The 25,712-nt window shown below is 44.4% G+C and overlaps 1 protein-coding gene across 1 annotated transcript in view; it reads left to right on the forward strand.

The window, feature by feature from the left end:
* The window catches only part of THUMPD2 (THUMP domain containing 2), an 898,882-nt gene that overhangs the window by 657,470 nt on the left and 215,700 nt on the right, over positions 1-25,712 (forward strand). The window lies entirely within an intron of this gene.

The raw sequence follows: 25,712 nt of genomic DNA on the forward strand, positions 1-25,712 counted from the left end.
GTTTAATTGATCTGATTGTAGTGGATGTCTTTGTAAATACTTTAGTTGTTTTGTTGAATATTATAATAATACCTATTTTTAATTATTTGTATAAAATTGTTATGATATTTCTCTTATATGTTAAAACAATAAACTTGTTTTGAAAAAAAAAAAGGAATACTGTGCAAACAAATTGGTGTAACTAAGAAAATGATTTTTTGAGTTGATAGTACAGAATTGGAGTTGCCTAGACATAGTAAGGCTTTGCTGAGTTTAATTCTGGTGGCTTCTAAAAAGCAATTGCTAGAAAATGGAAATCAATATCTAAACCAACTGTACTAGAAGTAGTGAATATAGTAATAGCAATAGAACAACTGGAATTGGGATTTTTAGAAAAGAGTTGGAACAAATTACATAGAAAAAGTGGGAATTGTGGGGACAATACATGCAGAATAATGTTGTGGAGGTGGAATGGGGTTTAGGGGAAGGCAGGAATTGAATGAGCTTTGCATTGTTTGGCTGACAATAGCGGGATAGATTATAATTGATATATAATTTTGGCAACTGAAAGAATGTCAGTATGGTTTGTTTTCATTTGTATAAATGTATGATTGCTTGTGTCATAAGTGATAATAAAGATGCTTCTTGTTTAAGCCTGAACAGAATTCATGTAAATAGAAGTTTAATAAAAAATGACAAAGGATTTCCAAAATGAGTCGCAAATCTCCCAAAATCAAGGACAGTCCAACAAGTCTAAATGACTATTCAAGAGACCTTGTGATACCCCCCTCCCACTTTGGCCCATTTTTTCTTTCAGAAAGTCTGACTCCTCATTTTTCTCTTTGGCAACAGATAGTTTCAGACAAATGAGCTCTAAAAATCATCTGTCAGGGTTACAGATGGTAATGGAAGGAAATTCCTCTTTTCCAGGGTGTCTTTCCTCATCCTGCAGATCACTCTTTTGCTTCCACCTGTTCTTCATCACAATGTCCCAAGGAGTGATAAAACCAGATGTTCTTTGTGTTTCACTGTTGCAGTCATCACACTTGGGTTATCTGCCTGCAGGTAGCCCTCAGTCGGCCCGAATACCAGAATAAAAACCAAAACTAGAACTCTCGACAACCCAGTAATCCAACAAGCACAGAATAAGTTCTAGTGAATAAGTCACGATCCACGATTTAATTTCTTTTATTCATACACAAAAATTAATCACTGGTTTAGCGCTTTCATCTACGTATCGTAGACTTCATCAGAACATTGTCTTCATTTAACAATAGTCTTTATATACTATAAAAAAACGCCAAAATTTGAAATTCCATTAATTATCTGTCCATTAGCTTAAAGTCACAGATACATACTAGAATACATTCATAAATCGTAAAATTAAATAAATAAAAACTATTCTTGTTAAAAACTATCATAAAATTGGTTCATATAAACTTGATTAATTAATAAAACTTGTAATATACTGCACATATATTATAGAAGGGAAATATGCAAAAATATATATAACAGCCCTACCTACACATACTGCTAAAAATATCTAAAAACACATTTAAAATATATATCATCCCTGATAGTACTATATTGCTGTCAATTTAATTGGCTTTAGTGTAACTTATTCATAATATCTAATAATATACAACATACATATAAAATATCAGTATAAATATAAAAATAAATATACAATACATTCTATTAATTTCTTATAAGAGGTTTGGTGGGTATACATTCATTTAGTCCCGGGGGTATTGCTGCGTTTAACCTGATTTGCCATTTTATTTCTTTCTCTGATACAAGAGGCTTGATGTCTCCCCACCTGGGATTTGTTAGTCAACACACTTGGGTTATCTGCCTGCAGGTAGCCCTCAGTCGGCCCGAATACCAGAGTCTTGGGATTTCTGTGTCGGATGCTATCGCTTCTTCCATGATGTCAGGTCGTCAGGGGTATAAAACATGCAGCTGATGCCATTACATCAGTTTTTCTTGCCCCAGATGTCAGGAGCCCCCAAAATTTACCCATACTTGGACGATTGCCTGATTCAAGCGGACAGTCAGGAATTGCTACTTCAGCACCTGACATTTGTAAAGAGACTTCTAACTTCACTGGGGTTTACCATCAACCAAAAGAACTCACATCTGGTACCCAGCCAAAAGGTTGTGTTCCTGGGAGCAAGCTTGAACACAACTTCTCAGATGGCATTCCTCACTCCAGAAAAACAGATTTATTTGACAAATTACTTCAATCTACTGGCCACTCAAATCCAGCTATCTGCAAGAAAAATAGTGCAAGCCCCAGGGTTCATGGCCTCTTGCATTCTACTAATTCCATATGCAATACTGCATATGAGGAAACTTCAATGGTACTTAAAAAGTCTCTGGTGTCAACATTCTCAGGACCTGGAAACGATGATTCCTATCATTCCTTGCCTAAGGACAAAGTTCCTTTGGTAGGCATAGGCCTGCTACCACAACAAGGGACTCCCTTTCAATCAACCCCCCACCGCACAAACCCTAACAACAGATGCATCAGACTATGCATGGGGGGCTCACATGGCAGGAAAATGCATTCAAGGCAAATGGAACCCAAAACAAGTGCACCTGCATATCAATCAAAAAGAAATGTTAGCTGTACAGAATGCACTGACAGCCTTCAAATACCTTATTCTTCCAGGGCAACTGTTGATAAAGACAGACAACACCACAGTTATGTTACTACCCACTCTGCAGGTTAGCCATGGCTCTGTGGAACACAGCCTTGAGCAATCGAGTGCACCTATAAGCTCAATTCCTGCCAGGCAAACTAAATTCACTGGCAGACAACTTAAGCAGAAATCTGATGGACCCACACGAGTGGAAACTGGAACCCTTATTATTCAAGCTTCTGCTCCACAGGTGGGTGGCAGCAGAGATAGACCTCTTTGCTTCCCCGCAGAACTATCAATTGAGCAAACATTGCACCAGAACTCCCCACAACCAAGCATGGAAAGTGGATTCCCTACATGGGAAAACCTCTCAAGCTATGCCTTTCTCCCTCTGCCCCTCTTCCCGAAGGTTCTACTAAAGATCAGACAGGACAAGCCAAGGGCAATCCTGATTACACCAGACTGGCCTCGCCAGCACTGGTACCCACTTTTGCGCAGTCTGACAGTAGTGCCACCATGGCACCTGCCTCAGACCCCTTCCCTGCTGTCCCAGCAGGAGGGCCAGATTTTGCATCCTCAGCTGCAAACCCTGAACCTAGCAGCCTGGCTCATCCCCTGAACACATCACCAGCAACCCTCAGTAAACAGGTGCTGGATGTCATCCTCGAGGTAAGGAGGCCTAGTACTAGGAAATCCTATTCAGAAAAGTGGAAAAGATACTGTTCTTGGAGCCAGTCTCAGGAAATGGACACAACCGTGCCCAACTTACCTCAAATACTAAATTACCTAACAGAACTGCTCCACAAAAGCCTGTCCTTCTCTTCAATTAAGATTCATGCCTCTGCCATCTCAGCTCATTACAATACTAAGCCACCTCTCTTCTCTCACCCTCTGGTCAAACAGTTCCTGAGAGGAGCCAAAAATTTAAGACGCCCTAAGAGAGCTCCCTCTCCAGCCTGGGACCTTAACTTTGTACTGGAGAAGCTCACGCTTCCTCCCTTTGAACCTGAAGCTACAACAGAGTTAAAATTCATCTCTTGGAAAACAGCCTTACTTCTAGCCATCACTTCAGCAAGAAGAGTGTCTAAATTGCAGGCCCTTATGGCCATGGAACCCTTCATTATCTTCCATGCGGACAGGGTTTCCCTCAGGACTAACCCATCATTTATGCCCAAGGTGGTATCTAGTGTGGCTTTAAACCAATCTATTAATTTGCCAACCTTTTTCCCTAATCCTCAGAATAAAGGGGAAAGGACTCCCTGGATGTGCACAGGCAGCTTAAGTTCTGCCTGGACAAAACTAAATCTTTCAGAAAATCTGACCAGCTGCTAGTCAGCTTTGCTACAGGGGCAGAGGGCAAGGCCATTTCAAAGCAAACCATTTCTTAATGGATAGCACACTGCATCCATTTCTGCTACAAACATCATGAAAAAAAATACCCCACAGGGGATCAGAACTCATTCCACTAGGGCTACCTCAACCTCGACAGCATTTCTCAGGGGAGTCCCTACCAGGGACATCTTGGAAACTGCAACCTGGAGTTCTGTACACACCTTCACAAGCATTACCACTTACCTATCTTTTCTAAATCCAGAGTTGGATTTGCCACAGCAGTCTTACAAGGCCTGCTAGCCAGCCCTAATGCTTCTTGACTGCCTCCACCCTTCATCAGCTTTGGGAATCAACCCAAGTGTGATGACTGCAACAGTGAAACACAAAGAACATAGTACAGTTGTGTACACTTACCATAAATGTAGATGTTTGAGTGTATTCACTGTTGCAGTCCTGGTTACCCTCCCTCCAGCCCCATGACCTCTCTATACTTTCTACCTATCCTTTTTTTTTGGCCATATCTTATAACAATGGTATTTACTTTTTACTGGGGGTGTTCCACACTATGTACTTGCTTCCTATTTTGGGGGCTCCTGACATCTGTGGCAAGAAAAACTGATGTAATGGCGTCGGCTGTATGTTTTATACCCCTGATGACCTGACGTCATGGAAGAAGTGACAGCATCTGATGCAGAAATCCCAAGACTCTGGTATTCGGGCCAACTGAGGACTACCTGCAGGCAGATAACCCAAGTGTGATGACTGCAACAGTGAATACACTCGAACATCTACATTTATGATAAGTGTACATAACTGTACTTTCCTTCTTCCCAGGTAAGGAAGGGGTTATTTAATGATGTTCTTAGTGCCAAAGAATAAAAATTCTTGGAGACCAGTTCTGGATCTTTATTTCTATTTTAAACCTGTTTGTGATAGTGCCCGAATTCAAAATGTTGACACTTCACAACCTCTTACCTCTTCTTCCTCTAACACTAGACTTAAAAGATGCTTATCTTCATATCCCTATTCATCCAGACTTCAGACATTTCTTAAGGTTTTGTGTGTCTGGATCACATTATCAGCTCTCTGCCTTACCCTATGGACTATCCACTGCACCAATGTTCGCAGAGTGTCTAGCTCCAATTATAGCTCATTGCAGGCTACAGAGTGTACACACGTTTCCATATTTAGATGCCTTGGTTACCTTTGCCAAGTCTTTTTCAAGGAGTCAGGAATCTCGTTGTCTGGAGTGAGAGATCTGTTGCACAAACTGAGATTCGTAGAGAACATTCAAAAGTCTTTCTTGACTTCCTTAAACAAAATTGTATTCCCGAGATGTCCAGTAGACACCTCAGTTCAAAGAATTTTTCTTCCACAGGAAAAAATAGATCTTTATTGCGATCTGTTTCTAAAGTTTTCTACTCAAACTTCGGTCACTGTGCAGGAATACCTAAGGATTTTGGGTCTCTTGACATCTATGATTCTCATGATACCCCTGACAAGACTGCACATGAGAAATTTGCAATGGTATCTGAAATCTCTTTGGTCCCAGCATCATCACATCTTATATTTTCAGATCCCAGTGCTGGGGTTTCTAAGAAGATAAATCTTTTTGGTGGGGACAACAGATATCCTTAAATCCAGGTCTCCCCTTCTCTATCCCTGCTCCAAAACAATCAGTCACCACAGATGCTTCATTGCTAGGGAGCAATTTCAGGATGGATAAAAGTGCAGGGGGTGTGGGATACCAAGGACAGATGCAAGCACATAAATATCAAGGAAATGCTTGCCCTGATCAAGATATTCAAGTCTCTGAACCATCTTTGGTCGTCAGGACTTCTTCAAATGATTACAGACAATACCACAGTTATGGGGTACATCAACAAGCAAGGGGAAACCAGATAATACCCTCTCTGCAGACTAACCATCTTAGCTTGGGGTGTAGCTTCACAGCACATTCTCATTCTACAGGTATCCTCCATTCTGTCAGAGCAAAACTGTGTGGCAGACAAGCTGAGCAGGATCAGGGCAGACCCTCGTGAATAGAAACTAAGTCAGGGGTTCTAGCAAGATTTGATAGATCTGTGGGGAATTCCTCAAGTAGACCTCTTTGCTTTCTCTCTGAACAACCAACTGGCATGACTGTGTTCCAGGACTCCATGCAAGAAGGCCTGAAAAAAAGATGCCGTTTCTTTTCTTTTCCTTGGACAGGAATATTCCTATATGCTTACACACCCGTTCTACCAATATCCAGGGTACTTCTGAATATTCAGAAGGAATCCCCTCAACATCATTGTGGTGAATCCCTTCTGGCCTAGGCAGCTGTGGTTCCCCTACATTTGGAAAAGGCCAGGGGTAATTATGACAAGCTTCTTCACAGACTGGATCTTCTCAGACAAGTACAGGGGTGTTTGATACATCACAGCATTGGTCATCTTCATTTAACTACCTAGATGATAGGAGTAATTCCTTTTAGGTACCTTTTTACTGAGTACATGCAACAAGTACTAATGGAGGCAGGAAAGGCTGCTACTAGAAGATCATATATTAGCAATTGGAAAAGGTTTTCTAGTTGTTGCCAATGTAACCAGCAACCATTCAGGGCTAGTTGCTCTCTGGTTTTGCAATATTTGTCTGAGTTACTATCGTATGGCTTTTCTTATTCCTCTGTCAAGGTTAATTTATCGGCCATTTCAGCATGTTTGCCCATAGATCCTCCTCTTTCAATGCATTCTCATATCAATATGTTCTGGAAAGGGGTTTTGCATAAGAGGCCTCCTAGAAATGTATTGGCCCCTCCTTGGGGTCTTAATTTTGTGTTAGAGAAGCTAACACTTGCTCCATTTGTACCAGCAGATCTGGCTGACTTGATGTTCTTAACATGGAAAACAGTTTTACTGATTATTCTAACCTCTGCAGTTTTCCATAGGGATAGGGTTTATTTGAGAACTAATCCTTCTTTTTGCCTAAAGTGGTATCTGAGTTTACATTAAACCAAACTATCTATCTCCCTGTTTTTTTCCTGAACCCAAAAAAGTGGGGAAGGATACTTCATACCTTGGATATCCACAGACAACTCGGGTACTATCTTGACAGAACTAAATCATGTGAGAGTGTTCAATCTCGCCGTTTGTTTTTACACACGGGTTCCGGCTCCGAGTCGGCCGCATAGCAAAGCTCTGCATCTAAGAGAAGCTCGAGACCAGGCTATATCCCACAATCCTCCCTGCCATTACTCAGATCTAGTTTGCCGCTGCAACAGGTCACATCGCGTTAGAGAGCTCAGACCAGAGTTTAAGAATATTGACAGATAAGATAGTATTTTTTTTGCTTCTTTTAGTCCTAAAAGTTATAGTTTTTTGTTGTGAATAATTGTATTTTATTTACAGTAGTGTGTGTGTGTGTGTAACTATAGTTATTTTGTTAGTTTATTTCTATAGGTTTCCCTTTGGGGCCTACCTCCTTCTAACTTCTAACTCTCTTTTATTTTTTTTACCTCACTTCTTCAGTATGTCTGAAAAAGCTAAAAGTGGGTTCAAAAGGTGCCAGTGTGGACAGAAAATGTCCATCACTGACAACCACACCTCCTGCGTCTACTGTCTTGGCCCTCTCCACTTGCAAGAGGATTGCTCCATTTGCCATTCCTTCAGTGGGAGAGTCATGACAGATAGACGCAGGAAACTTATTGATAGGGGGCTTCTTAAGCCTGCTTTTCAAGAAGCCTTGGACAAGTCGGACCAGGCTTCTAAGTCTTCGAAGGGGTCGAGTACATCTTCCAAAGTTCGTTCGCCGGTTCCACAGACTTCGGGGCCGAGCGTCGAACGTTTGTCTCTCACTGAGCCCCAGGTCTTGGAACCGGTGTCGGAACTACCATCGATTCTTCGGTCGGTGCCATCTTCGGCTCCTTCGACCCGTTCTTCCAGACCACTTTCTGATATTGATGTGGATCGTGTCGTACAGAAACTGATGGAGAACACGGCTCTTTCCAGGTTGATTGCAGTTTCCTCCCAGTTGGTGTCGAAACTAGAAGGCCTCCCTTTATCTCCAACAGGTCCTCCTTCGAGACCCATCCAGTCTTCGGAGCCGGAAGAGGATGAGCCGATGATAGTGGAGCCATTGGTGCCGAAACCGTCCATAGCACGATCGACACCACTTACCTCGACTCCATCGGAACCGATAGGTGAGTCTCGGAGTCGACGATCTCTCCTTGGTTCCGTGACCGAGAGTCGTACCGACCTTTCAGTGCCGATTCTCCCTCTCGGGGCCTCGGCGCAGATCGGCTCGGCTCCGTCCTCGGGGTCGAGACCCATGGGCCCCGTGTCTCGGATTCTTCCATGTTCTTCGGAACTGGGAGAGTCCTCGGCCCGAGGTTCAGGGGCCTTTGACCTCATGAGAAAGGTTTTGTCTACACAGACAACCACTACATCGGACGCATCTTCTCCCTCCCCTAAGGAGCCGCTCTCTGTTTCTGTTCCCACGACACATCCAAAGCGTGGAGCACCATTGTCTCAGCCATCCCTAGAGGATGCCCCCTGTTCCTCTGAGGCCTCACCGGATTCCCCCTCCGATGAGGTCCCGAGGAAAAGATTGTGCAAGAGGAGGCACTTAGACTCCCCACAGGAATCTTTAACGTCTGACACTGACTTGGAGGAGTCAGAGGGGTCCCCAAAATCACCCTCGAAGATGTCTCATTTGCGGACATATTGGAGATATTAAAACAGAGGGGTGATTGGCAGTCCCTAGCCCCCACTGAGGACGAGTCAGTGTTGCTGAAGGCATTTGGTGCTCAGCCTTCTACCTCCTGGGTTACTCCGCCTTGATGAGTTAATGGAATTAATTGCTCGAAGGCGTGACACCGGACACAGTGGAACCGGTCCCTAGAAAGCCAAGTAAGTTCATTACTGCCCCCAGGACAAGACTTACCTAACAAAAGGAGTCCCCGTTGATGCTATGGTGGTGGCAGCAGCCACTAAAAAGGAGATGTCGGAGTCTTCCTCTTCTGTTCATCCTCCTAATAAGGATTCTAGGACTATGGACAGATACGGGAAGCGCGTTTTTAGTTCAGCGAATTTTTCCATGCGTTCGCTAAACTATTTGACAGATTTTACACGACTACAGAGGGATCTCATCAAGGAGCTGAGAGATACCCTCCAGGGTAACACAGATGCTGCTGTTTCAGATAAGGTGACAGCACAACTTAACACCCTTACCTCCGTAGTGAACTCATCCATGAGGCTCATCTCGTATGCGGCTGAAGGGTCGAGTAGGGCCGCAGCTTCAGCGATTGCTCTACGAAGACAATCCTGGATGCGGCTGTGCTCTTTTGCGGAAGCCTTCAAGTCTTCTTTCGCCAATGCCCCCTTTGATGGTGACACTCTTTTTGGGCCCAAAGTGAAAGAGACATTAACTCGGTGTGAGCAAGAAGGAAAGACTCTGTCTGCTGTCGGAGTCCGTTTTTCCGTTCCATCCAGACCGTACCCCAAAGGGCAACGAGGCGGAAAAATGTGGTCCCGTAGAACTCAGGGATCTTTCCAGGCCACACAGAGTGACCCCCCCCCAGAGGCAGAGGGGGGGCAGACAAGGAAGACACCGCCCTGGCGGCAGATGGGGTCTGCAGAACCAAGGCGACAGGGATACTATCCCTGGTAAGCCTTTCCAGCACTCCTGAATGGAGGCCCGACTGTCCTGCTCTGGAGGCAGTCGGGGGTCGCTTGGCTTTATACCCACAGGCCTGGCAAACTCTCACCTCAGACTCCTGGGTAAAAAGCATTGTAACCAGAGGATACAAAATACCCCTTATGTCAACTCCACCCCAACACAGAAGGTCTCCAGATGTGCCACCCCGTCTGCGAGGCCAAGCAGCAATAGAAATTTCAAAGCTGCTCAAAAAAAGAGTCATTCAGCCAGTCCCGGCGGACCAAAGAGGATCCGGAACTTACTCAAGGTTCTTTTTAGTTCCAAAAAAGATGGGGGACTGGAGACCCATTTTGGATCTCAGCAATCTCAATACCTTCGTGAAGAAGGAAAAGTTCCAGATGGTCACGCTTCAATCGATCCTTCCATTTTTACAGAAGGACGACTGGATGTGCTCAATAGATCTCAAGGACGCGTACTACCACATCAAGATGACCAGACCATCCAGAGATCACCTGCGCTTCCGGCTGGGAGTCAGTCATTTTCAATTTCGAGCCCTGCCCTTTGGGCTCACCTCAGCCCCCAGGGCATTCACCAAATGCATGGCAGTGGTAGCATCTCACTTGAGATGTCTAGGATTCCGGGTGTTTACCTATCTGGACGACTGGCTCCTCACCGCCACCACCGAGCGTCTCCTCATACAAGCAAGAGACTATACAGTCAACCTTTGTTCCCACCTAGGGATTTCCATAAACTTCAAAAAATCTGTCTTATTGCCCTCACAGCATATTTCATTTATTGGAGCGGACCTAGATACCCGTTTAACATTAGTAAAGCTCCCTCAAGTAAGGGCTTCATCCCTCAAGGAACAGGTTCTTCTTCTGCTGCAATGCAGGAAAGCCCCGGCCAAATTGGTGTTGAAAGTTTTGGGTCTCATGGCAGCGTCCCTGATTGCGATTCCCATGGGAAGGTTGCACATGAGACTCCTCCAATGGCTACTGTTCACGCAGTGGTCATTCCAACAGTTACCCCTAAAGTACGAGATCCTGATAACGGATTCCTGCAAACGGGACCTCTCATGGTGGATGTCCAGCCAGGACCTCATCATGGGTCGTCCATTTGTTCTACCAAATCCGACAGCCACTATAACCACGGACTCTTCCCTGATAGGGTGGGGGGGACTTTTTCAGGGAAGAACAGTCCAAGGGGAATGGTCCGACATCGAGTACAACCTGCACATAAATGTTCTAGAATTGAGGGCGGTGTTCCTTGCGTTGCAACACTTTCAAACCTTCCTACCTCTAGGGACAGTAGCAGTTCAGACAGACAACATGTCTGTAGTCTGGTACATAAACAAACAAGGGGGAACCAAATCTTACCCATTATGCAGAGAGGCCATGAGAATTTGGCAATGGGCAGAGTCCACGGGTCGCTTTCTGATAGCAACGCACATCCCGGGGTCATCCAACGTCATTGCGGACAGGTTGAGCAGAGCCATCCTGTTACCTCACGAGTGGTCCCTCAAACTACAAGTGGCGGAGAGAGTGGGGCCAGCCTTGCTGCGATCTATTCGCCTCCCCAATGAATGCCAAATGCAGAAGCTATTTTGCCCTTCTACCCCCTCCAGGGGATGTCCCCAGGGACGCACTGATACACGATTGGCCCCCGGGTCTCCTATATGCATTCCCACCGATTCCCTTGATTCCCAGATTTCTCCAGAAAGCCATGAACCTGGAAAGGACAATTATACTCATAGCCCCATTCTGGCCTCGACAGATATGGTTCCCCTTTCTTCGAGCCCATCTATCAGAGGAACCTTGGATCCTGGACCCAGTACCAGATCTACTGTCGATTCGGGAGTTCTTCACCCGTCTCTTCTATCCCTCAAACTAGCAGCTTGGCTGCTCCACTTCCCCGCCTAGCCAGGTCTGATCTTCTTTCTCCAGAAGTGCAGCGCATTTTGGTTGCCTCTCATAAGGCTTCCACCACAAAACTTTACAACAGTAAATGGAAACGCTTTGTGTACTGGGCATCTAATCAACACTTGGACCCCTTGGTTGCTCCTTTACATAAAATACTAGAATTTCTTTCCATCCTTTTCCATGAAGGGGCCTCTACTTCCACATTAAGAGTGCAGTTGGCTGCCATATCCAACTTTCATGTTGGTGAGAATGGTTCTTCTATCATGTCCCACAGGCTTTGTAAAGCCTTTATGAAAGGTTCTTTCCATCTGCGACCTCCTGTCAGGGATCCGTTATTCCCATGGAATTTAAATTTGTTGTTGTCACAACTAATGTTACCACCTTTCGAACCAACTTCTTCTTGCCCCCTGAAATTTCTGTCTTGGAAGACTTTCTTGTAGCGGTTACTTCAGCTCGGAGAGTTTCAGAGCTGCAAGCACTGTCTATTAAACCTCCTTACTTAAATTTTCACCCAGATAGAGTTTCTTTACGAACAAATCCGTCCTTCCTTCCCAAAGTGTGCTCTGTCATTAATATTAATCAATCCATTGAACTCCCCACATTCTTTAAAAACCATACCAGTAAGCTGGAATATATGTTACACAAGTTAGATGTCCACAGGCAACTCAGATTTTATTTAGACAGGACTAAAGACTACAGAAAAACAGATCAACTTTTAGTTGCATTTGCAGATAATGTAAAGGGCATGGCAGTTACAAAACGCACTCTTTCTAAATAGCTTACTGATTGTATAGCCTTTGTGTATTCTAAGTCAAACCAGGCCTTACTCACCAAACCAAAAGGCCATTCTACTAGGTCCGTCTCCACTTCCTTGGCTCATGCAGCTCGCCTACCTTTAGACACGATTTGTGCAGCAGCCACGTGGTCTAAACCACATACTTTCATCACTCATTATAGGGTTGACAAAACCTCCAAAGACAGGACATCCTTTGGTTCCACTGTGCTCAGGAACGTTCTTCCATGAGTCACTCAGGGTGACGGAGCTAGGGACGCTACCCGTGTGTAAAAACAAACGGCGAGATTGAACACTCTCACATTAAGAAGTTATGTTCTTACCATAACGTTCCATGTGGAGTGTTCATCTCGCCTTTGTTTTTACATTCCCCCCCTTTCCCTCCCTCATGGTTTGGAAGAACGAGTAGGACTAGAGTCTGGTCCACATGTCTTACCTATTCCGGGTATCTTTCTTTACCCCTAGTTGGTTGTCAGTGAGATGGTGTCTCTGAATGTTTTCATTCATAGCAGTTTGTAGCCTGGATACATTAGGGTTATTGGTTTTTTTCTGGTTTGCTTGCAAACTAGATCTGAGTAATGGCAGGGAGGATTGTGGGATATAGCCTGGTCTCGAGCTTCTCTTAGATGCAGAGCTTTGCTATGCGGCCGACTCGGAGCCGAGGATCGGCTCCAAACCCGTGTGTAAAAACAAAGGCGAGATGAACATGTGTGAATTTTTGGCAAGGGTGGATTCTTGAAGTTTTCTAGAAGCTGCTGCTTGGTCCTCTGTACATACTTTTACAAAGCACTATAAGCTTGATTCCTTCTCTAAGTCAAGATCAAGTTTCGCTACGACTATTCTCCAGGGGCTCCTGGACTCGTCTCCTTCCATATCCCAAATGTAGTTAGTTAAGGTAATCTACCCATATAGCTAAAGCTCCTGCAGCAGTGATCAATATGATGATCATAGTACAGATGTGTAAGTTGAACCTGCCATAACAGGCGATGTTCAAATAATCTGTACTGCAGTAGCCGCTTCCTCGTTCCACCCCCCCCCATGTTTTTTTTTTGTGATTTTTCTGCCAGGTGTGGACATTTATTTTTGTTGTTCCTAGCATTGTCCTTTCAAGGCTCGGCCTCCCTATTTCTGGTGGCATGAGAGCTGTGAAGGGCTTTGCACCTAAACTTGCCTTTTAGTCAGTTCAGCTCAAGCTGCTTGACAGTTTGGGCACATGGAAGTTGCCTTGAAGCTTTGGAAGCTGGCCGGTTGTTATAACCTTGGCAGGATGTAACCCATGTAGCTAATGCAACTGAAGCAGTGATCATTCAAACACGTACTGTTATGGTAAGTTCAGCTTACACAACTGTACTTTCTCTCACTCTCTAAGAAAATTTTATGATTTTCTTTATAACTGGAATTTCCAGAACCTTCCCCTGTCCTTCCAGTTTTGTTTAGCTTGCAATTTCCTCTGACAGCCAGTCTACTGACCCTAAAAAACATACAGATTGTATAAAATTCCCCAGTTTTTCAAGTTTTTATACACTAATACCAGACCTAACCCTGCAGTTATAGCTTTAGTAAATCCAACTGTTGGTAAACATTTTGTTAATTCTAATCCTTCTTCTGATAAGGCTGGGAAAACTTCTGCAAAGTGAGGGGGAAAAATTGTATGCTTTTACAACTTTGATTTTAGAGTTCCAAATTATCAGGCTTATATGTGGAAGTTTATCCTGAGTAATTGTGAAAGTATGAGGCATGTTTTGGCATCAGTTTCCTCTTGTGAGGAAAAATCTGCATAGTGTATTTTAGTTTCTTTGGTTTCTCAAGTCAGTACTCTTTTAAAACTTGTTTGTGACTGTTAATACTACTTCCGGAGCTGCTGGCACTGGAACTGCTTTAAGGAGGTTTGCCTGGCTGCATACTTTGAACCCCTTCAGAAAATGTCAAAATGAAATTTTGAATTCTCCCTTGGATAGATTTAGTTTTTGGATGTTCTGCTGCAGATTTAGGGAATCTCTCTCTATGATTTATCTGTTGTCCTTCTCTAAGGGATTCTCTGCTCCCATATGTACGTTCTACAGACAAACATCAAAAACAGTCTCAACAGAATGCTGGTAGGTTGACATTTAAAAAGCAATGGCAAGGGGGATCTAAAATGAAAGCAGGACCACCCTAGAAGAAAAGGGCCGTATGTTAAGTCTGAATGAGTATATGAGGGACCTTGTTCCCCCTTCCCACCCTAGTAGTCCCTTAATCCTTCCAGAAAGTTTGAATCTCCATTTCTCTCTTTGGCAACAGATTTTTTTCAGATAAGTATGTCCTGAATGTGATTCAGTTGTACTACAGATGACAGTAGAAGGAACTTCCTTCTTTCCAGGGAATTCCTCCTTATCTGCCAGACTAAATTCTTCTCTTCTCTTCTTTTTTCTTCCCTTTCAGCTATTCCTGAAATATCTTTGATTATTCCCTGAAAGTCATAAAATTGCTTTTCTACGCGAATGCAAAACATTTTTTGGCTCACCATTCATCACATAGTACATGCAGGAAAACCATAAAAACACACAAAAAATCTTTTTTCCAATTCTTCCTAATAAAATTTTATACATTGTTGCTCTCAAAACTATATTTGAGCAATGTACTGTGCTCATAACTTATACATGAATTTGCATCTATTTTCTCTTATTTCTTTTCAGGGAGAACTTTACCCAGGAGCGGAAAAAAATATAATTTCTCCCCCTGATAATTCAGTTGTGAATATCATCCAACATTTGTTCTGGCTATTCTCTGCCAATCAACATATGCTTTAATATCCCTAATTCATGTTCAAGGTCATTGTCATCAGGCCTGTATGGCTGCACATTGAGTAGCAGCTGGATTTCAGCTCTCCCATTATGAAAACAGAAACTCAAAAAAGAAAACCAGTGAACTCATTTTTGGGGGTAAATTTCAGTAACTAGCTAGTAAGTGCACTGCATGTGTGCCAGCAAAAAAGAAATTCAGAGAAGCTGAAAGAAAATGAACCCCAAAATATGAGGAAAAACGCTGTCTGGGAAGAACTCTGCAGCTGTAAAGCAAAAAGCAATGCAGACTCCAGCTTTTGTGCAAGACATGACTTCCAGTAGTCTAGAGGAACAGTAAGTCAAATGTATTCATACCTAAGTAAAATAAATGAAACGCTGATGGAGTATATTAACTCAAATAGCAAAAGGCTGGATAAAATGTAAGAAGTTTTAAAGAGATATTCAGATGAAGTAATAAGACTGCGTAAATAAGAGGTCAAAATGAAAAAAAGACTGGCTGAACAAGAAGAGATGTTTCAAAAAATAATAGAATTAGAGGACAGAACATGCAGGGAAAACCTGAGATTTCCTGCTGTACCAGAGAAGCTGGAAGGAATAGACTGTATTCATTTTTTGAAAGCACAAATAAGCAACTGGACTGGTATTCCACAGCAGGAATTGTTAATTGAAAGGCACATCGTGTGTATCCTAAAAATCTGGCCACGAGAAAGCAACCTAGACCTTTAATAGTAAAGACGCAATCCTACCAGCAGAAGGGGTTGATTCTGACAAAACTGTGGCAGAAGGACAAAATACTAAAAGTGGAAGAGAGTAGAGTATTTCTGGAAAATGATTGCTCACTATACAACAGACAGAATAAGAGTAACTTTATTCCACTAATCAGGGAATGTTGAAAAGCAGGTGTGAGATTCAAACTGCTGTTTCCAGCTATCTTCAGAATATTCTTTCTTGGAGGAACAAAATCATTTTTTGATGCAAAACAAGCTAAGGAGGAAATACAAAAGTTTGTCCAGCAAAACGTGAGCTGTGAAAAAGGAGATTCTGCTTCTTTTTCTTCTGGTAATAAAGATCACAGAGAGGCTGTAACAGTGAAACATTTTCCAGTGTTCCAACAGAAAATGTTTGAGAGACAGAAAAAAGCACAAGAGTTGACTAGAAGAACTGAGAGGGAAGAAAGCAGAGGGGAATGGAGATAAACAGGAATAAAACCAGCAACTCAGAAATTGGCAAATAAATGTGGGATTATAAAGCATCAATTATATTTGTGAAACATGGCAGAGCATTGTCGCCTCACAATAAGACACTGTCCGGTTCGATTCTCAGCTAGAGCGTCTTCTGAGTGGAGACATGCGTGAATGGGTGTACCTTCGTTGAAGGTTGTGCGTCAGGGCTGGCAACTCGGCACGTAAAAATCAACTACCAATCATTAGCGGACCGGAGTTCCGCTGTGGCGACCCATAACCGGGAAAAGCCGAAAGACACAACAACATGGCAAAAAAAGAAAACCTAGAAATGTTGGACTTTTTTGAATTTCTTAAACTTGTATAGGACTCTAAAGCATATCCCCAACTTTGTCATTAATGTTTGGAGGAACACTGAGAAAAGGGGAAGAGGAAAGAAAGAGTTAACTGTAAGTTAAACTTTTGATCTTAACAGTAATATTTGTATATTGCATGATATCTGCATGCTATAAAGTAATGTTCATAGGTTCATAGGTGTGTACTAGGCTAATGCTTTGGAGCCTTTACAAGCCTAGCCCATAGGATTACCCTGGCATCGTGCCACCTGACCTTATTTCCCAGTGCCTCTGTCGAGTAGAGCCACTGGAGTGATCCCCTCGGTGAATTTTCTATTTCCCATGCACTCATCAAGATTTCTCTTGAAGAGGGCCAGTGAGGTGCTCTGTTTGACAGGTATGGGAATTCTGTTCCATAGCATGGGCAGTCTCTGGGTTATGAATCTGTCCCTCCAGCATGTTCTGTTGATTGTGGCAATGAGGTTGAGGTCTCTGGAGCGTGTGTTGCGGAGTGATTGGGATTTCTTTAAATGTAGCATTTCTAATAGAGCTGGGTCAGACATGGCTTTGTAAGTCAAGCAGAGATTGCCTCTAAGTAGGTGATATGAGACAGAGAATAGTTTTTTGAGTCTGTCCATATAGGACAAGTGTTTAAGGCCTAGGATCCTCTTTATGAGGTACTTTAGCGGCCTCAACAGTTGTTGCAGGTGTCTAGTGAAGTACATGCCAAATGGGGCATTGTACTCGATGACTGGCCTAATGAGGTAAGAATAGAGGGAGACAATGACCTCTTTCTTCCTGGATGCAAAACCCTTAGTAATGAGATGTGCCACATAGAAGGACTTTCTGACCACAGTGGCAATGTGGTGGTCAAAAGAGAGGTTGCTATCAACCTGTGTTTCCAGATCTCGTATAACGCCTTCTGTGTTCTGTGGACTACCATCAATGTGGTAATTCATGGGAACTGGGTTTTCCCAAAGGGGATGATGACACATTTTTTGGCATTGAGCTTAAGGCCATGGTTCTAACACCAGTCGTTGGTCTCAGTGAGGCCTTTCTGTAGGATGTCAACATCACTTAAGGAGTTAGTAATAGCTCCCAACTTGCAATCGTCTGCAGACTTTGTCAGCCAGGGCCCCTTCATGTTAGCCTGGACTTCAGAAAAGTAGATACCAAACAGGGGAGGACCGAGGACCGAACCCTGTGGGACTCCACTCGTGACTGGTCGGCAGTCTAACTTGGAGTCAGCTACTTTCACACTGTGGGCTCTGTCAGCCAGTTTTTATGTGAAGACAGTGCTAGTGTGTGTTCTGGAGGGCTATGTGTTACATGTGGTATGGTGCAAGTGTTGACCTTCTTCTCTTGATCAGCTATTCCGGTCTTGGCTGGAGAGTGCGTGCCTTCCAATTTGGATATATAAGTGCATCTCTCGCAAGTCTGAGTGTTGGAAGGTAAGAGGAGAGGGTTGTCAGTATACATGAGGCAGTTGCTACGTTGCCTCAGGATGCCCAAGTTCACCAGGTTAATAGGAGAAAGCACAGGGAACTGATCTTTAGACATGCCTGGAGGGGTGGGCATTAATAATAAGTACTGGAGCTGTTTCCTTGTAGAAAATGTAGTGTTGCTAGCACTTTTGTGTGCTACAATAATTGCTACAAGAAGTCTGGTAAAGTGCTAGACTAATAAGCTAGTAAAAGTGCAGGAGAGGAGAAGAGGAGAGAACTAGGAGATCTAAGGGAAAAATTGAAGAGCAGACTTTTTGGCACCGCTCAGAAGCTTACAATCAGTCCTGGATACAGCAAATCTGTATCTGGACTAGACTAGTTACAGGAAAGGCAGGAAACAAGCGCAAAAGCTTCATAGGATGATACTAGGCTATTGGCCCAAAGGCCCTTATAAGCCTAACCAAGAATTTTGCCCATGTTCCCTCAAAGTCAGCAACTGTTTTCCCAGTACAGCAGGGACATGGGTGGGATCCTAGGGGTGTATTTTCAATTTCCCATCCAGTCTTCCAGGTTCCTCTTAGAGGGCTAGAGAGGTACTCTGCTTGACATGGAGGGGGAGTCTATTCCACAGATGGGGTGTCTTTGAGACACAAATCTATCCTGCCAACAAGTTTTGTTAATGTCACAGATCAGGTTAAGGCCTTGCGTGCGGGTTTCTCGAGTGGAGTTTGTCTTACGGATATACAGCAACTCCGTCAAGACTGGGTCTGAGATGGCCTTGTATGCCAGACACAGGTCACCTCTGAGCAGCCTGTATGAGACTGAGTAGAAGGACAGGGCTTTTAGCCTAGCTGTATAGGATAGGTGTTTGAGATCCTGGATTTTCCTGGTCAGGAACCTCTGTGGTCTGCTCAGCTGCTGCATGTGCTTGGCAAGGTACATGCCAAAGGGAGCATTGTACTCAGTAATGGATCTGATAAGGGAGGAGTACAGGGATGTTATGACCTCCTTGTTCCTGGATGAAATACCCTTATTTATGAGGTGGGACATGTAGAAAGCCTTCTCAGTTATTTTCATGTGTAATTGAGATATTAAAGTAAACAGGTGCCCCTATTTTTTCCTTCTTTTTTCTTTCTCCTTGTTCAGTTTTAAGAAATGCAGGCATTGCATTAAAAAAAGAATAAAAAGAAAAGTATATCCAAAAGAGTATGACACAAGAAAAAGTTATGTGTGTTTTCTCATTCTTGCATAGGGGAATGACTAGATTAATGCTCTTGGCATTATTTAGTAACAATTTTTAGGCGAAAGCAAATAAATAAAGAACATTGAATATAATAAAGCTATCATCTGGCAAATAAATAAATACTTTTAGAAGCAACCCTGTATTTGTGTGTCATGTCTCCATGGAGAACTGATAAAGAGCAATAAAAATAGAATATTTCTTTATTGTAATCACTTTCTTTCAATGCCTAGGAGATAATGTTTTCTGAAAGCATTCAAGTGCTTTCTCATGCTAGGAGAGCAGTAAAGATGAGACAAAACTAGACAGCATTTAGTAGAAGTAGAGGATGTACCATACATCTTAGCATGGATAACCTTTCTTTTAGGTTAGCTCAAGTTTGTGAATTTGGCTGTCGGTTTGGGACAGTTGTTCCTGTTAGGAAGGTAAAACTTCAGTATTTGAAGATGTACATAGTTTTTTGTGTTAACAATTTCATAGATTTTTGCCGTATATTGGGGTGTATTTGTTTTTTGTTTGAGGGTGCAATAAAACAAAAAGTTTTGTGTGATGTAACATAGGCTCAAATGAATATGACAAGTAACTGAATAAAAGGTCAACTTGACAATTATAAGTGCGTGCATGTAACACAAACACTGGAACTAGATTCTTAAAAACTTACAAATAAAAGGTGAAAATAATAACTTTTTAACGTAGTGAGCCTTTCGATAGTATCTTTAAATGTTAATGGTCTTGCAGATATATACAAAAAGGAAAGCGAAGTTAACTATATTAATAATGTAGATTGCAAATAAATATGCTACAGAAGACACATTTGGAAAGAACTGACTGGAACAAAGGAAATGACGGGTACTTATATTAATTGCAAGAGGAGCTCCAGTAGTATAGAAGAGGGAAAAAAATGATAATGCTAGATATGTAGTAATAAGGGGCTACTGGCAAGGGAGGAGGATTACTTTGGCACCTAAAACTGCTATAATGGAGCATAAGAAAATTCTGGGAGAAATAATCCTTTTTCAGCAGGGAAAAAGAAGTTATGTCTTACCATAACGTTCCATCTGAGTTGTTGATCTTCTTCCAGTCATCATTGATTGGTTCGGTTCCGAGCCGTCAGAACCGAGTCAGCCTAATACCAAGCTCGCATACACCAAAAGCTCTCGAACTAAGCTACTACCCACAGTGCGTTTCTCCCAGTTACCTCAGATCGAGTTTGCATGCAACATATTGAAGAAACAGAAAGACAGAGGCCATCTCTGCGCAGAAACCCTGAAACACCACAAGGACCCACAAGATCCACCAGGAGCCTTTGGTGGGGGACGGTGGGAGGGTGTGATGACTGGAAGAAGATCAACAACTAAGATGGAACATTATGGTAAGACATAATTTCTTTATCTGAAGTTGTTAATCTTCTTCCTATTCATCTCTGATGGGACAGAATCCCAAGCTACTTGGAGAACCTGAGTGGCCCTTATGGAAGAATATTCTTGAGAACCATTGAGCCGAAGGCTGCTCTTCCCCTGGAGACCACATCCATTTTGTAATGCTTGATGAAGGTATGGGGTTTAGCCCAAATGACTGCTGCACAAATGTCATCCATGGAAGCCCTGGAATGGAAGGCAACCGAAGTTGTGATGGCCCTAGTTGAATGAGCTTTGATTTGATCAGGTTTGGATTCATTCGTAAGGGAATATGCAAAGGTAATGCAATCTCTGAGCCATTTTGATAAAGTAACTTTTGATACAGCACTTCCTAGTTTAGGACCAGAAAAGGAAATGAAACGGTGGTCCGACTTGCGAGAGGACTTAGTCCTGTCTAGATAGAAATGTAGTTGTCTGTGTACATCCAATGAATGAAGGCACTATTCCCCTTTGTTTGAGTAGTTTGGGAAAAATACAGGGAGCTCAATGGACTAGTTAATAGAGAAGTCGGAAACCACTTTGGGGAGAAAAGATGGGTTAGTACTAATGGAAGATTAGATACGGGCTATTGATGCATAAGGCTTGTAACTCAGATATTCATCTGGCTGATGTGATCGCCACCAAAAACAAAAACTTCCATGACAGGAATTTTAGATGACATATCGTGGCAGGCTCAAAGGGAGGTAGAGAGAGACACTGGAGAACCTGGGAGAGATTCCATGTCTCTACAGGCTGCTTGATAGGAGGTCTACTATGGAAAACACCCTTGAGAAAGGTCTTGCAGAGTCGGGTGGAGATAAGAGGGACTCCATCTGAACCATTATGGAAATTGGAAATAGCTGCTAAATGGACTCGAACAGTAGAAGCTGATGCCCCATTGTTAAACAACTCAGAGAGATAGTGAAGAATGGTGGCTGTAGGAGTTGAAAGGGGTCTAGCATCTGATTATTCGACCAGATAGCGAATCCACTTATCTCTGTAGAGTCTTCTGGTGGATGGTTTGTGGGAGGCCAAAATAATATCCCTGACAGAAGAGGAGAGGGTTTCCTGCCTGGCGACTAACGGAAGTGGAGAAACCAAGCTGTCAGCTTGAGGGTGGATAGATTTGAGGGAGTCAGCCCTTGTGGGTGAGATATTAGGTCCTGACGAGTGTCCAGGATCCAAGGAGGTTGTAACAGGTGAGGCTGGAGGAAGGGAAACCACACTTGACGAGGCCAGAAAGGTGCAATGAGAATCACCTTGCTTCTCAACCAGATAGCTTTCCTTAGAAATAAGGGTATCAGAGGTATCGGAGGATAAGCATAGAGGAGACCCATGGGCCAATCATGAGTCAAAGCGTCTCTTGGTGACTCCCCCGTGTGGGGGAAAGAGGGCAAAATAGCTGTTGCATTTTTTGTTTGAGGGGGTGGTGAAAAGATCTCAACAAGACTGGTCCCAATGGCTGAAGATTTCTGCCGTCACGATCGGGTTGAGAGACCACTCTTGAGGACGGAGGATGCATCTGCTTAGTCTGTCCGCAGTCACGTTGAGCTCCCCGGGATATGTGTTGCGATTAAAAAGCAGTTGAAAGCTATCACCCAATGCCAAATTCTCATTGCCTCGCAACATAGGGGGTAAGATTTGGTCCCTCCCTGTTTTTTTATGTACCAGACGGCCGTCATACTGTCTAACTGGATAGCAATTGTTCCTGATGGAAGGAGCGGATGAAGTGCCTGCAACGCTAACAGCACTGCTCTTAACTCCAGGACATTGATATGCAAGTTGACCTCTAGGTTGGACCACGTGCCTTGGACTGTCTTTCCCTGGAAGTGGCCCCCCACCTTATCAGGGAAGTGTCAGTGGTCACCGTGGCATTGGGTTGGGGAGTCTGGAAGGGGCAACACCAAAGATTTTCATCTGTTCTCATCCACCAGAGGAGATCTTGCTTGCAGGAGGTGGTGATGAGGATCTGTGCATTCAGGGGGTGGAGATTGGATATCCACTGTGACAAAAGGAGCCATTGTAGTAGTCTCATATGCAACCTTACTAGGGGGACAATTGGAATGGCTGCCGCCATAGACCCCCAGAGTCTGAAGAACTTCCCTTACAGACACCTTCCTTCGACAGAGTATCACTTGTACTTGTAACCGTAATCTCAGAAGTCTGTGAGGAGGAAGAGAGACTTAGCTTATTTGAGTGTTGAATATCGCTCCTATAAATTCCAGTTGTTGGGTGGGATGAAGGTTGGATTTTTTCCAGTAAATTGTGATGCCTAGGAACTCCGCCAATGCTAGGGTGTAGCGGAGGGCCCTGACCAGTAGGCGCTTGGTGGGGGCGGAGAGGAGCCAATCATCTAGATATGGAAACACCTGGAATCCCTGAAGTCTCACCACTGCTAGGCATTTCATGAACACTCTGGGGGCAGTCAAGAGACCGAATGGCAGGGCTCTGAATTGGTAATGATTGGCTTCCAGCCGGAAGCAAAGGAGACTCCTGAAGCGTTTGTCCATTTTGATGTGGTAATACGCATCCCGGAGGTCAATCGAGCATATCCACACACCCTCCTGAAGAATTGGGAGAATGGATTGAATCGTGACCATGTGAAACTTGGTCAGAACTACTGATTTGTTTAGCTGGCTGAGATCCAAAATGGGCCTTCAGTCCCCGGTCTTTTTTGGCACCAAAAAGAATCTTGAGTAAAAATTGGATCTGCACTGGTCTGGAGGGACTTGTTGGATGACTCGTTTTTGACACAGCTTTCTTATTTCTGAAGCTGCCTCTTCCCTTTGACTGGGTGGAACATCGCGAAGGGATTTCGGAGGTCTAGGGTAAGATATTAGTGGAATGTAATAACCTCTGGAAATTATTCTCTGCACCCACTGATCATTTGTAATAGAGTGCCAGGCAGCTGCTTCCAGAGGAAAGCAATCAGGCAGCGCTTCAGTAGCGCTGATAAGTTTGTCCTGAGAAAGAATCCCTGGAGCCCCGATTTCGGGGACCCCCTCTGCCCTGAAAGGGGCATCTTCCATTATTGGAACCCCCTCTGCCTCTGGGGGAATCCTCATCACGTGCACTATGGAAAGGGCCTTGAGATTTTTTGTGCCACATCTTTCCACTCCTCTGGTTCCTGGAGAAAAAGCGTTGAGGCTTGAAAAAATGTAGGCCAATGGCAGACTAGGTTTTTCCATCCTGCTCGCACCTGGCTAATGTGGCCTTCACTTTAGAACCGAACAAAGCGGACGGTTCGATAGGGGCCGTTCAATAAGGAAGACTTGAAGGAGTCCGTGAGGTCACAAATGCTCATCCAGGCGTGGAGTCTCATAACTACACCTGAGCCCGCAGCTCTAGCTGCCCCTTCGGTTGCGTGGGCCAGCAACCCCATGGATGAGTTGGAAATCGACTCTAGGGTAGCAAGTTGTGAAGCAACTTTATCATGTGCCCCATCCGAAACTTGACCCACGAGGGTCCCAGAGAGTTCAGATATGAGATCTCTTTGGAGCCTCGTAAAATGTGCCAAGTAATTCGGAGACCTAACAACAAAGGTCGCTGAAGCAAAAACTCACTTCCCTAATCTGTCCACTGCCCAGGACTCTCAGTTGGGTGGGTGTACAGCAGGACTTTCCTCTGCAAGGTCCTTTTTCATGGCAGCCGCCACCACCATAGTGTCTACTGGTAAGCCTCTTGACCAATGGGGCTGTTCCTCTGGAGGGGAGAGCAGCTTGTCTGGTCTCCGGGGAATGGCCTCAATGGTATCAGGGTTCTTCCATGCCCACTGCATGATGAGCTTGACTAGGTCATCGGCAGGGGGGGGGTCACCCAAGAAGTAGAGGGCCGAGAGCGGAAGGCCTGGAGGAATATGGATTCCCCCGAGGAAGTGTTGGAGAGCTTCCAGTCGCCCCCTCTACCTCAAAATTTCCAGGATGTCTCCAAAGAAGACATCATCAGAGGGTGACTGAGGAGACCCCTCCCCCTTATTGTAATCCATATCTTCAGTGAGGGACTCCTCCGGGGAGTCCATGTGTTTCCTCTTACACGTCCATTTCCGAGGAGGTTCTTCAGTGGGAGCATCTGAAGAGGACTCAGAAAGGAGGTTACGCTGTACAGGGGTTTCCTGAGGCTTGCGCTCTTGGCGTCCTGGAGGGGGGTGGCCTGTGATAGCTGCAGCTCAGAAGGAGCGGGGGGAAGGTCCGACGTAGGAGGAGTGCTTCCCGAAGCAAGCGCCCTCTCCATCACCCAGAAGGCAGGCCCGCCCGAAGAGGAATGGGAGCCCGGAACCGAGGAAGACAATCTCGGAACCGGGGTCACACCCCACTCCCGGGGACGGAGTCTCAAGCAAAACTGGGGCAGGAGTCACCCCCGGAGACAGAGACAATGAAACAACCAGAACCGTTCCCAGAGCCAAGGGTTCCACCCCCCCCCCCAAGCATGAGCTTGAGGAAGGGATGGTTCCGAAGGAACCAAACCCAAAGAGGCCTCTGAGCCTCAAAGAAGGTCACTGTTGGTGCTGAGGAGAGGATTCCTCCCGCAGATGTCGGAGCTATGGGCCTCGGAACTGAAGGGTCCAAGGGAGGAGAATAAGTGGGAGTCGCAGGGGCAATGGACCCAAAGCCCAGAGTGGGGTGGGTTAGAGGAAAATTTGTAATCCCCCTGGCTGTCAGCAACTCATCAAACAGGTGCACCACATACAATTCAGATAGGCTCCTGGTGGACCTCACTGACACTCCTGAGGGGGAGTCAGGTCGGTCCAAAAAGGGGCTAAAGGCTTGTCCAGCAAAAGGATCCAAGGACAGGGAGTATCGGGTCCGAGGTGTAGTAAATGTGGGCACCAAGGATTCCAGTTTCGAGACAGGCAAAAGGGGGAACTATCAGTGCCAAAAAAGGGCTCGGAGCTAAAGCGATAGCTGGGGTGGAGGTCATTATCGGCTCCGATGGAGTCGTTGGTACCGATCTCGGAACGGAGATAGGGGATGACGGTGCCGAGCTGATGGCAAGCAATAAGGTAGGGTCCGAAACCACAGTCGGAACC

Source organism: Protopterus annectens, chromosome 1.part2, assembly GCF_019279795.1.
Source record: "Protopterus annectens isolate FY-2018-M chromosome 1.part2, PAN1.0, whole genome shotgun sequence".
NCBI lineage: Eukaryota > Metazoa > Chordata > Ceratodontiformes > Protopteridae > Protopterus > Protopterus annectens.